The sequence below is a fragment of the Scylla paramamosain genome, chromosome 5 (genome assembly GCF_035594125.1).
Source record: "Scylla paramamosain isolate STU-SP2022 chromosome 5, ASM3559412v1, whole genome shotgun sequence".
NCBI lineage: Eukaryota > Metazoa > Arthropoda > Malacostraca > Decapoda > Portunidae > Scylla > Scylla paramamosain.
The window spans coordinates 11539192-11549191 of record NC_087155.1 but is presented as its reverse complement, the minus strand read 5'-3'; the positions used below and the strand labels follow the sequence as shown (position 1 = coordinate 11549191).

The 10000-nt window shown below is 47.0% G+C and overlaps 1 long non-coding RNA gene across 3 annotated transcripts in view; it reads right to left on the bottom strand.

Annotated features, from left to right (window-relative positions):
- The window catches only part of LOC135100529 (uncharacterized), a 164260-nt gene that overhangs the window by 153509 nt on the left and 751 nt on the right, over positions 1–10000 (bottom strand). For all 3 annotated transcript variants that reach the window (XR_010268770.1, XR_010268771.1, XR_010268769.1), the window contains exon 1: positions 9802–10000. This exon is cut by the window's right edge. This is a non-coding gene — a long non-coding RNA (uncharacterized LOC135100529). The remainder of the gene's footprint in view (positions 1–9801) is intronic.

The window sequence follows — 10000 nt, the reverse complement described above, 5'->3', positions numbered from 1 at the left end:
AGAGAGAGGGAGAGGGAGAGAGGGAGGGAGGGAGAGCAGCAAATTCCAGCCTGGAGCCTCCACTGTTTATCGCCCCATAATTTCGCCCAGACTTATTCTCCCTCGCATAATTTGTGTGCGAATGTCACTCATGTCGCTTTAATTAGTGAAGCTGCCACGTGAATGCTAATTAGGACACGCAACAATTCATCTGTCCCGCGCGAGGGTGGGTGGGAGCGATGGGTGGGGGCGGTGGGCGGCCGGCGGCGGGCGTCTCGCCTCGGCCCACCAAACACGCCGCCATCTTTTTGTGACGTCACCAAACTTCCGGCGCTGCTAGTTTCCATCGGGGGAGGGAACGATTATTGCCGTGCACTATACTTGTTTATTGTAATGGCTCGCATAAATACTCGGCTGAATGGGGGAAAAAGTTCAGAAAATTACCATATGACCTCACAAAATAGCGCATGCGTCTCTCATTTATACCTGCACTCGGAGGGAAAAAATACATAACCACTCCTACATATTAAGTTTTTGAATTTTTCCACTCACCTGACTGAACGGAACAGCATCCAGTACAAAAACAAATAGCTTTCCTTTTCTTTTTCTTCGCACGCCTGTGAGGTGGATGATCAGGGTCAAGAGAGATGACGTGTGCCGGAACAGTTCAGTGACGTCACCAGAGACATGAACAACCCGCAGCGACACTACATTACTTACTCCCGGTACTGACCAGCGCTACCAGTGGGAGCGGCGGCCAGCGGTGACGTCACAATCCCGCACCGTCAGTAATTATCGCCAAATAATCGACAAATGAATATCTTAATTATTGTCAGATTCTGGAGGGATAATCATATAATCACCTGTTTATGAGCTTCAAATCTGTGAGGCTTAATCAAATTTTTACTGAATTACTGCAGCGTTGCTCGGAGGGCACGGCGGGGGAGGAGCCGAGTGTCGCGAACCTAACGACGCCGTGCAGCTCAGGGGAGGTGATGGGTGCCCGGGGCTAACGAGACTGTACGTTGTGCTTAGTGTACTTATGACTGGGAGGGAGGAGCTGGGCGGTGAGGGCAAGGCGTTGAGGATAATGGTTGTAAATGAATTGTATCTCTCTCTCTCTCTCTCTCTCTCTCTCTCTCTCTCTCTCTCTCTCTCTCTCTCTCTCTCTCTCTCTCTCTCTCTCTCTCTCTCTCTCTCTCTCTCGTTTCCTAACTGCATCCATATTTATCATTTCATGCTTCCTTAGTCTTTAGTGCCGCGGCTCCACCCACTTCAGTATGCAGCAGCAGAAGGAAGAGGCTGAGAAAGGAACGCAGGAGCGGGGAGGGGAGGTTGGGTGGTGGGGAGGGAGGGACAAGGGCGCCGGGTTTAACTCTTGTTTCGGTGTGTGTTTGAGGGGACCTGAGCGAGGGTCATTAAGGAGGGGGAGCGTACCTGGTCAAAGTGGCCGGCGGTTCGAGCAGGTAGGGGAGAAGGAGATCATTACGTGCAAGAGTTACGCCAAGGTCACCCCGCCTCCACCGACTGACTGCATGACTGACTATTTAAGTGAAGGACTGACTGGCTGACTCACTGCATGACTTACTGAGTGAATAAGTGACTGACTGACTTATTATATGACTCACTGACGAACTGCATGACTTACTGAGTGAATAACTGGATGACTGACTGACTGACTACATGACTAACCGAGTGACTGACTGAATAACTGAACAACCAAGCGACACTGACGAATAGGTTGACAGATTGACAAAGTGTGACTGGATGACTAATTGATCAAAGTCAATGGCTCAATCAGTCAATCAATCAATCAATCTATCAGTCAGTATACAAATTAAAGAAAAAATCAATTACTTAATGAGTGAATGAATGAATGAACCAACCAACCAAACAACCAGCCAACCAACCCATCAATTTCACCATTAATTACTTACTGCATGAATGACTTGCTGACTGACAGGGCGACAGGTTGGCTGGCTGGGTGGCTGGCTGGCTGGCTGGCTGAGTAAGCGACGAACTGACAGAATGCCCTTTATTGCCATTCTCATTATCACAGTCCCTGGCATTGCTGGTGGTGGAGGAAATAGCAGAGGTTGTGATGGTGGTGGTCAGTCCACTCCTAGCGTCCAAACCTAACGTCATCCTCAGATCTGTCGTCGACCTCTCTCGGGGAAAGTTTTCAAGTGCAAGATCAATTTAGTCTTGTCCTCCTTGTCTCTCATAGTTTTGCTCTCGAGTGGAGTGGTGGTGGCCCCGTCATTACCCGAGCAGCCCGCCTCCTTGACCAGCCACTATTTCCAATCACTCGTCCTCTGAGTCACTTTGTCACAGTCACCGGGTACGCTGTATTAATCTTACTAAGTATCCCGTGTTAGGCTGAGCTTAGAGGGGACGTCTGAGGGAATGGAGGAGAGAGATCAGAAGGAGGCGCAAGAACATAATGAAGGGGAGAGGAAGGAGGAGGAGGAGGAGGAGGAGGAGGAGGAGGAGGAGGAGGAGGAGGAGGAAGAGAACGTCCTATAACTAATGGAAATAAAGAGGGGTCCCAATAACCAGATGGGAAGGGTGGAAGATGACGGCAAGGGGACGACGGAAAAGATGAAGGGAAGGGGAGGGAGTAGAGAGGAGGGAGCGTAGATGCCATATGGGATTGCAGAGGCATCCAGAGAGAGAGAGAGAGAGAGAGAGAGAGAGAGAGAGAGAGAGAGAGAGAGAGAGAGAGAGAGAGAGAGAGAGAGAGAGAGAGAGAGAGAGAGAGAGAGAGAGAAATACAAACACAAAAAGCAAAGGGTAGCAGAACTTAGTAACAAAACAGAGACGAGAAAAAAAAAGGAAAAAGGAACAGAAGTAAAAGAAGAGTGTGGAGGAAAAAAGTAGGTGGGGTAGTGGTGGGGTGGAGGGAGTGTGACCCAGCCAGTGTTACCAGATAATGAGGCCTAATTACCCAGTTACCCACGCCCGTCTCGTCTTCATCCTGCAAGCAATTAGATGCACCTCCTTCTCTCCCTTGTTCCCCTCTCCCTCTCTCCCTTACCCTTTCGTTTGAGCCTGACTCACTCTCCCCCACCTCTCTCTCTCTCTCTCTCTCTCTCTCTCTCTCTCTCTCTCTCTCTCTCTCTCTCTCTCTCTCTCTCTCTCTCTCTCTCTCTCTCCATTGATCCCTCCTTTTCGTCTGGTCCCCTCGTAATCCTTCGCTATATCTTCCTTTCGTCTGCCCTCTCTCTCTCTCTCTCTCTCTCTCTCTCTCTCTCTCTCTCTCTCTCTCTCTCTCTCTCTCTCTCTCTCTCTCTCTCTCTCTGAATAACCAGGATTGTACTGCCAGGTTGCCTTAAAAGCAACATGTTAAGGCCACGGAGACTGCCTGTGTGTGTGTAATAATAATAATAATAATAATAAACGGTTTATTATTTAGGCAGTTGACAAACTGAAAATGTACATAGGGGATGGGGAAAAACTTAACATTAATCCTAACGGTGTGTGTGTGTGTGTGTGTGTGTGTGTGTGTGTGTGTGTGTAAGTGTGTGTCATAAAATTTTTGCGATGATTCTCTGGTTATTTTGTTTTTCAGTGACATACTTTTCTTTTACTCGTCCTTTTTTTTTTTTTTTGCGTGGCTTGTTCTTAGATTTACGTTCACTCTCACTCACTCAATCGACATTTTTTTCTTTCCCTATGCCATTATTTTCCCATTTATTTCGTATATTCCTTTGAGCGATCTATTTTTAAAGCACATATTTCACCCCTTTCTAAAACCCCTTTCCCCTCTGTTCCCCCCTTTTCAATTCCTCTTCCTCCTCCTGTTGTTGCTGCTGCTGCTCCTCCTCCTCCCTTCAGGCCTCACCCCACCTCCCGGCCCTCCTTCCTGCCTGCCTGCCCGCCTCACCCTCCGTCAGGCCCTTCGCAAAATGACCAATAAATCAAGCTTTTATTGTGCACTACATTTGGGGAGTTAAATTGAATACTGGCGCGCTGGGTGTAATTATGTGGCTCCTTCCTATTCTCCCCTCGCTATCTCCTCCCATTCCTCGCCCTATTTATCCCTATTCCTCCTCCCGCCAACCCTCACCATTTCCTAGAGCTCCACTTCTTCCTCCCATTCAATTCATCCTAGCTCGTATTCTCCTCTCTTCCCATTCCTCGCTCTCTTCAAGCCTGACCATTTCCTCAAGCTCCTCTTTCTTGCACCCCAGTTCATCCTTGCTTGTCTTGTCCTGTCCTCCCATTCCTTGCCCTCTTCCTCTCTCTTTCTCCCTTTTCCTCCTCCCGCTATTACCATTCTCTCGACCTTCTCTACTTCCTCCCCTCCTAATTCATTCTTGTCTTGTCCCTCTCCTCCAGCCTTTCCTCTTAATTTTATTCATCTCATCGTCGTCTTCCTCGCCGTGTCAAGGTCAAGCTGGGTGCGCGTCAGGTCAATGCTTCGTGGTCAGTGGTGAGCGTAACAGTTTGTAGGAGTGAGCTAGGTTATCCGGGGCGTCGGTGGTGGTGGTAGTGATGATGGTGGTGGGATGAGTATAAAGTGAAGAGAGAGCATCAGATTTCCTCTAGGCCAGATTATATGACTGGACTTGTAAAGGATGCATTAACTCGCTATCATCACTACCCTGGCCCAGCTTTGTCCGGCGTATCGTGATGTGCCTCAACGTAATGTAGTGAGCTTATTCTTATGTAGTCTTTGGTGTTGATGTATAGAAGGGAAATTGAATGTGTAAAACTGTTTAACCTTACGTTTCCGCGCTTTATGACCTGCCCGAACCCGGCCCAACCCGCGGCCCCAAGTCGCTTCAGTCTCGCCCTTTGGCGGCCAACATAGCAACAGTGATCATATAAATCCGGAGAAATCGTGGTGCCTTTGAATAAACTCGGAGAAACCCCCATTCGGCTCATTATTATAAGTTTATTCTACCGGAGAAACTTATTTACATTTATATTGTATCCCGGAGGAAGGGGAGGGACTTGGCGCGGATGGGGAGAGGTGTTCGCCGCGCCAGGCACCGCCTTCCTCCCCTGTGTTCCCTACGTCAGGGTCTGTCCCGTCAACTCAACGCTTTAAGCAAATATTTTCAACATTAACATAAAGGAAATATTTTCTAAGTGACAAAGGTTATGCATATGCAAACACACGAAAAAGACGTTTCTGTGCGCGAGGAATTTTGGCCAGCCTTTGTTAGCACGAAAACGACTGCGAAAAAGCAGCGATAAGACGATCAGCAAACATGGAGCAGAGCACGGCGAGCTTTTGGCGGGTAAAGATAGCTGAGGTAAGTGAGGTTTGGGAGGAAAATATGAGATGAGATAACACGGGACAAGCTCAGGTAAGGTACCGAGATTCCTCTTCATGGCGCCTCAAGTGGAGCAGGTAATCCAACTACCTGCTTCAGACAACCAGGAATTAGTGATGGTGGGAGCACGTAGACCAATTACGCCTAAATATGCATAATTACTCGGGCATCTTAGGCCGTGTTGCCGTTCAGATTCATTTCCCATTATTCTGCACGGCCAAAGGTTACAGGTATTGCCCGCATCAAATGTGCGATGGATGGTCGGTGCAGGTGTGTGTGTGTGTGTGTGTGTGTGTGTGTGTGTGTGAGAGAGAGAGAGAGAGAGAGAGAGAGAGAGAGAGAGAGAGAGAGAGAGAGAGAGAGAGAGAGAGAGAGAGAGAGAGAGACTAACAAGACAGGTGAGAGGTAAGGCAAGGGAGAGATCACGATGAACAGGGACCAAACTAACCCTAGTACTCATCTGCCTTGCACTGTCCTATGACCCTGCCTAGTCGCTCCCCCAAGACACCTCACCACCGCATGTCCCTAAGCCACCACTGCTGTTCCTCCTGTGCTCCCTTACTTTTTTCACTTAGAGTAGGAACATCGGACACCCGCACTGCCTGACCGCTTTACCCTACCAAGCTCGTTGTGGAGAAGATGGAAACAGATGTGGTGGTTACAGGGATTGTATACGTAACTAGAAATAGCAGTAAATAAGAGGTGTTGATAAAAGGATGTGTAGGAGAGAGAGAGAGAGGAAGCTGATAAGTGTATATAAGTATCATAGTTCATCAAAAGAACTACTCAAAACTCACTCATCATTAATTAAATTACGGGGAAAGATAATTAATGAGAGAGAGAGAGAGAGAGAGAGAGAGAGAGAGAGAGTGTGTGTGTGTGTGTGTGTGTGTGTGTGTGTGTGTGCGCGCGTCTGTGTGTGTGTGTGTGTGTGTATCACAAAGGATAATGAAGGAAAAATTAAGAATTCTCTCTCTCTCTCTCTCTCTCTCTCTCTCTCTCTCTCTCTCTCTCTCTCTCTCTCTCTCTGTGTGTGTGTGTGTGTGTGTGTGTGTGTGTGTGTGTGTGTGTACTACAAGCCTAGCCTTCATTATTATGCCTTTTAACAAATTACAGACAAGACAAGCAATGGTGTGCGGTTTAATGGTAATTTTTATCTATACGTCCACGAGTGCCGCGAGCAACACTCCCACTAATGTAGCAATGAATTACCTTGAGGAACATCACAGCCATCCCGCCAACAAGCGCGAAACGACCACAAAACAAAAGCCTTTACGCTGAAACCACTTTGAGGCATGCACACACAACACATCTTTTTTTTTCTTTCCTCTCCTTTGGTTTCTTTTTTTCTGGGTTCAGAGAATTGCTTCATTTTACGATTAACTCATCTTGTGGGGAAGAGACTCGTCAGCCGTGCGGAAAAGGTCTCGGAGCCGTGAGGAAAAGTGATGAAACGAGCTGCATTCCGCCGTGCTCGCATGCATCCCTTCCCTCGCCGTTCGACCCCGTAAAAGTAGACGTTCAAGTGTGGCGTGGGGGCATGGCCAGACATTTATAGCCTCCTCTCTTCCAAAGCATTATACTCCTCCTCCAGTTTATGTTAATCGTTTGGCGGGCATTTACAATGTTATTTTCCACCCTACCTGTGAGGTTACGGCGCAAATAAGTTTACAGCTTCGTTCGTACTGTACTTGTAAATCGAGTTGGTGGCTCAAATCAGGCCGGTAAGGCGCTTTTCAATCAGCAGCTGTAAATCAAGAGAGGGGAGTGCGTGAGATGGCCAGATATCAAGCAGTGGGTATAAATCAGGCGGGATTCGGAAGACAGGGCAGCGGTGTAAATCAAAGGGATAGTGTACATGCTATCAACGTGAGATTAATTAGTAACGAGACGCAGTAAACGGGTTCAACAAGTAGTCCAAATGAAATTAAAGTGCCAAACACAACCACGCACCACACATAAAAAGACAAGCGTGCAACATGATAAAGACGGTGTAAATAAACAAATTAACGCACCTGTAACAGAGGGAGTCGCCCGGCGCAAACATTCCAATTAAAGAGATGACGTGTCAGTAATAGGAAGGAAGAAGACCAGGTCGACGCTGTAAAATTTAATGAACGCCGTAAATTAAGCAAAGATCGCATCGGGCGGCCACGCTGAGCCATAAACAATTTTTAAAAGCGATTCGCCAAGGTCTAAACACGTCAAGATTTCAGAGGTAAAGGGAATTTTCCAGGGAATAAGTAGTGTGGTTTCTGGTGTTAGCTGGCGTTCTTTCTCATCCTTTTTACCTCTTTTTCTTTCTCGCCTTTCTCTTTCCCCTCTTTTTTATCATGCGCCTGCAAATACTGCGACGGCTTTAGGGTTTCCGGCTTGTATTTATGAATGTGTTATTGGTTCCTGGGTGCCCTAACTCTCCTTGTTTTGCTCCCGTGGCGGTGACTTAAATGGGGCTCCAACAGGCGACGCAATTCCGCGCTGAGGCTACACACTGATGCGACGCCGGCACCGCGATAAAAATCAAAACAGATTCAAGACTTGTGGCGATAAATATTGTGAGAAGCCACGCCGACACAGGGCAGCAGCAGCGCCAATAGTATGTGGGCAATAAAGCAGCAGGGCCGAGCAAAGCAGCCAAGGGAATGGATGAAAACCGGCGGAAAATCAAAGCATACAAGTAACTCACTGGAAGGTAAAGATAAAAGTGAGATGGTTGGAGGAGATATACGCGAACACATTCTAGCCACAACGAACGTAAATAACTCGATAGTTAAAGGAAAAAATATACATAATGGTAGGGAAAAGCCAGGTAAAATTAAAAGGTAAAAGTAACTCATTGGAAAGTAACAATGCTATAAAGAAAAATGAGATCAAAGAAGAATTTAAACAAACATTAAAGCACCGGGAACATTAAAGCGAAAAGACGCATGAGAAATAAGAAGCGACAGTGAAAGTTAGAGAAAGAGCAAAAGAATAGAAAAAAAAAACAAGAAAAAAAACAAGAATAGCAAGAGAATTTAGATACATTACGTAAACATAACATCAACATATTGTGACAGCAAGATATAACACTGTGATACTTCAAAGTGTGATATTTCTATAGGACTTCCGTATAGGACTTCCCTGCACCACACTCCTGTCCTTCTCCTCCTCTTCCTCCCGCCCTCTCCGCCTCCCACGCGCCGCATCAGCTCTTCACGCGCACTATTATCATTCCCCGCCGCTGCCAACTATTTGCTGTTTGTACATACATGTTTTTCTTCGCCTTTTTTATTCTTCATATTTATACAATCCCCGAAGCCTGTTCTCCGGTATTTCAGGCTTTACATCCTCAATATATTTACGTACGTGCGTATTTTTATATGTTTGTATTTTGTTTTCACTCCATTTGCATTTCAGTTTTCCTTTTTATGCATTATCACATTTTTTTTTTTTTACTTGTGCACACTTTTCTTTCTTTTTTTTTTTTTTGCTATTTTCAAGCAACGTACGTAAAAAAAATATACCTACGCATTTTTTTCCCTCTCCCTTCTTCCTGAAATTTGAATTTACAATTTTTTTCCTTTCTACTCTCAAGATTTTTGTAATATGTAATGCGCTATTCACCGGACCACATTAAACTTTACTCCATTCATGACTGGAATTTTGCTTAACTTGAACACAAAGGCACAAAATCCCCGCCTTCTTTTTATGCGCCTCGTGTAAACTCAACGCTTTTCCTTCAATCCTCGAGGTAATTCCACTTTTCCTTCGGTTCGCATTAATAAAAACAAGTGACAGGCGGCAAACACACCTTAAATTCGCCCCACAAGACTAGTAAGGCTTTTCCGTGAGCTGGTGTGTGCGAGGCGGGGCGGGACGAGGCGAGGTGAGGTGGGGACGCACGCAGGGGAGGAGGGGGCTGCCGGGGCGATGACGGGGTGCGGCCGAGGCCCCGACGTGACCCCGCGACCCGCCCCACCACTACAATTACACCCCTGCTGACCACCCCGGGCCGCACTTTAGGGTGCTCCCCGGCATTCTCCGCACGCCCCTTCCCTCCTCCTCCTCCTCTGTCTTATATTTTTCTCCTTTATTTCTCTTCTATTTCCCCGTCTCCTCCCACTTCCTATTTTCCTCCTCATCCCCTTCCTTATATTCGTCTCCCTTCTATACTTTTTTCTCCTTCTACCTCTGTCTTTCCTCCTCCTCCTCCTCCTCCTCCTCCTCCTCGTCTGTCGTCGCCGCCTCCATTCCTTCCTACGCCATCACTCCTTTACTTTTTGTCGTGTTTCATTTCATATATGGTTTGCTTATCTATTGAATGAGTAGTAGTAGTAGTAATAGTAGTAGTAGTAGTAGTAGTAGTACTAGTAGTAGTAGTAGTATTTGTTATTGTAGTTATAATGACAGCGTGTGTAAATCTGTTAGTCTATCCGTCCGTCTGGCCAGTGGGTACCTGTCACCATGCACACTAAAATTCCCTCTATCACCAACACTACACCTGACATCCCCACCACGACTCCATCTCCTCCTTAATAGCACCGCCACTACCTACCTTCACAAAACGGCCGCGTCGCCACCATATCATCACACGCCGCTCCAGCATCACAACCACGCCACGTAGCCACATAATGACCTTTAAAAGCAGCCGCGTTTGTGCCGACGAGTGGCTGCGAGTCATAATAATAAGGGACGCTCCAGTATTTGTGGCTGCCATCGCTGCACTAACTGTTCCGCAACTCACTTGATGCTTG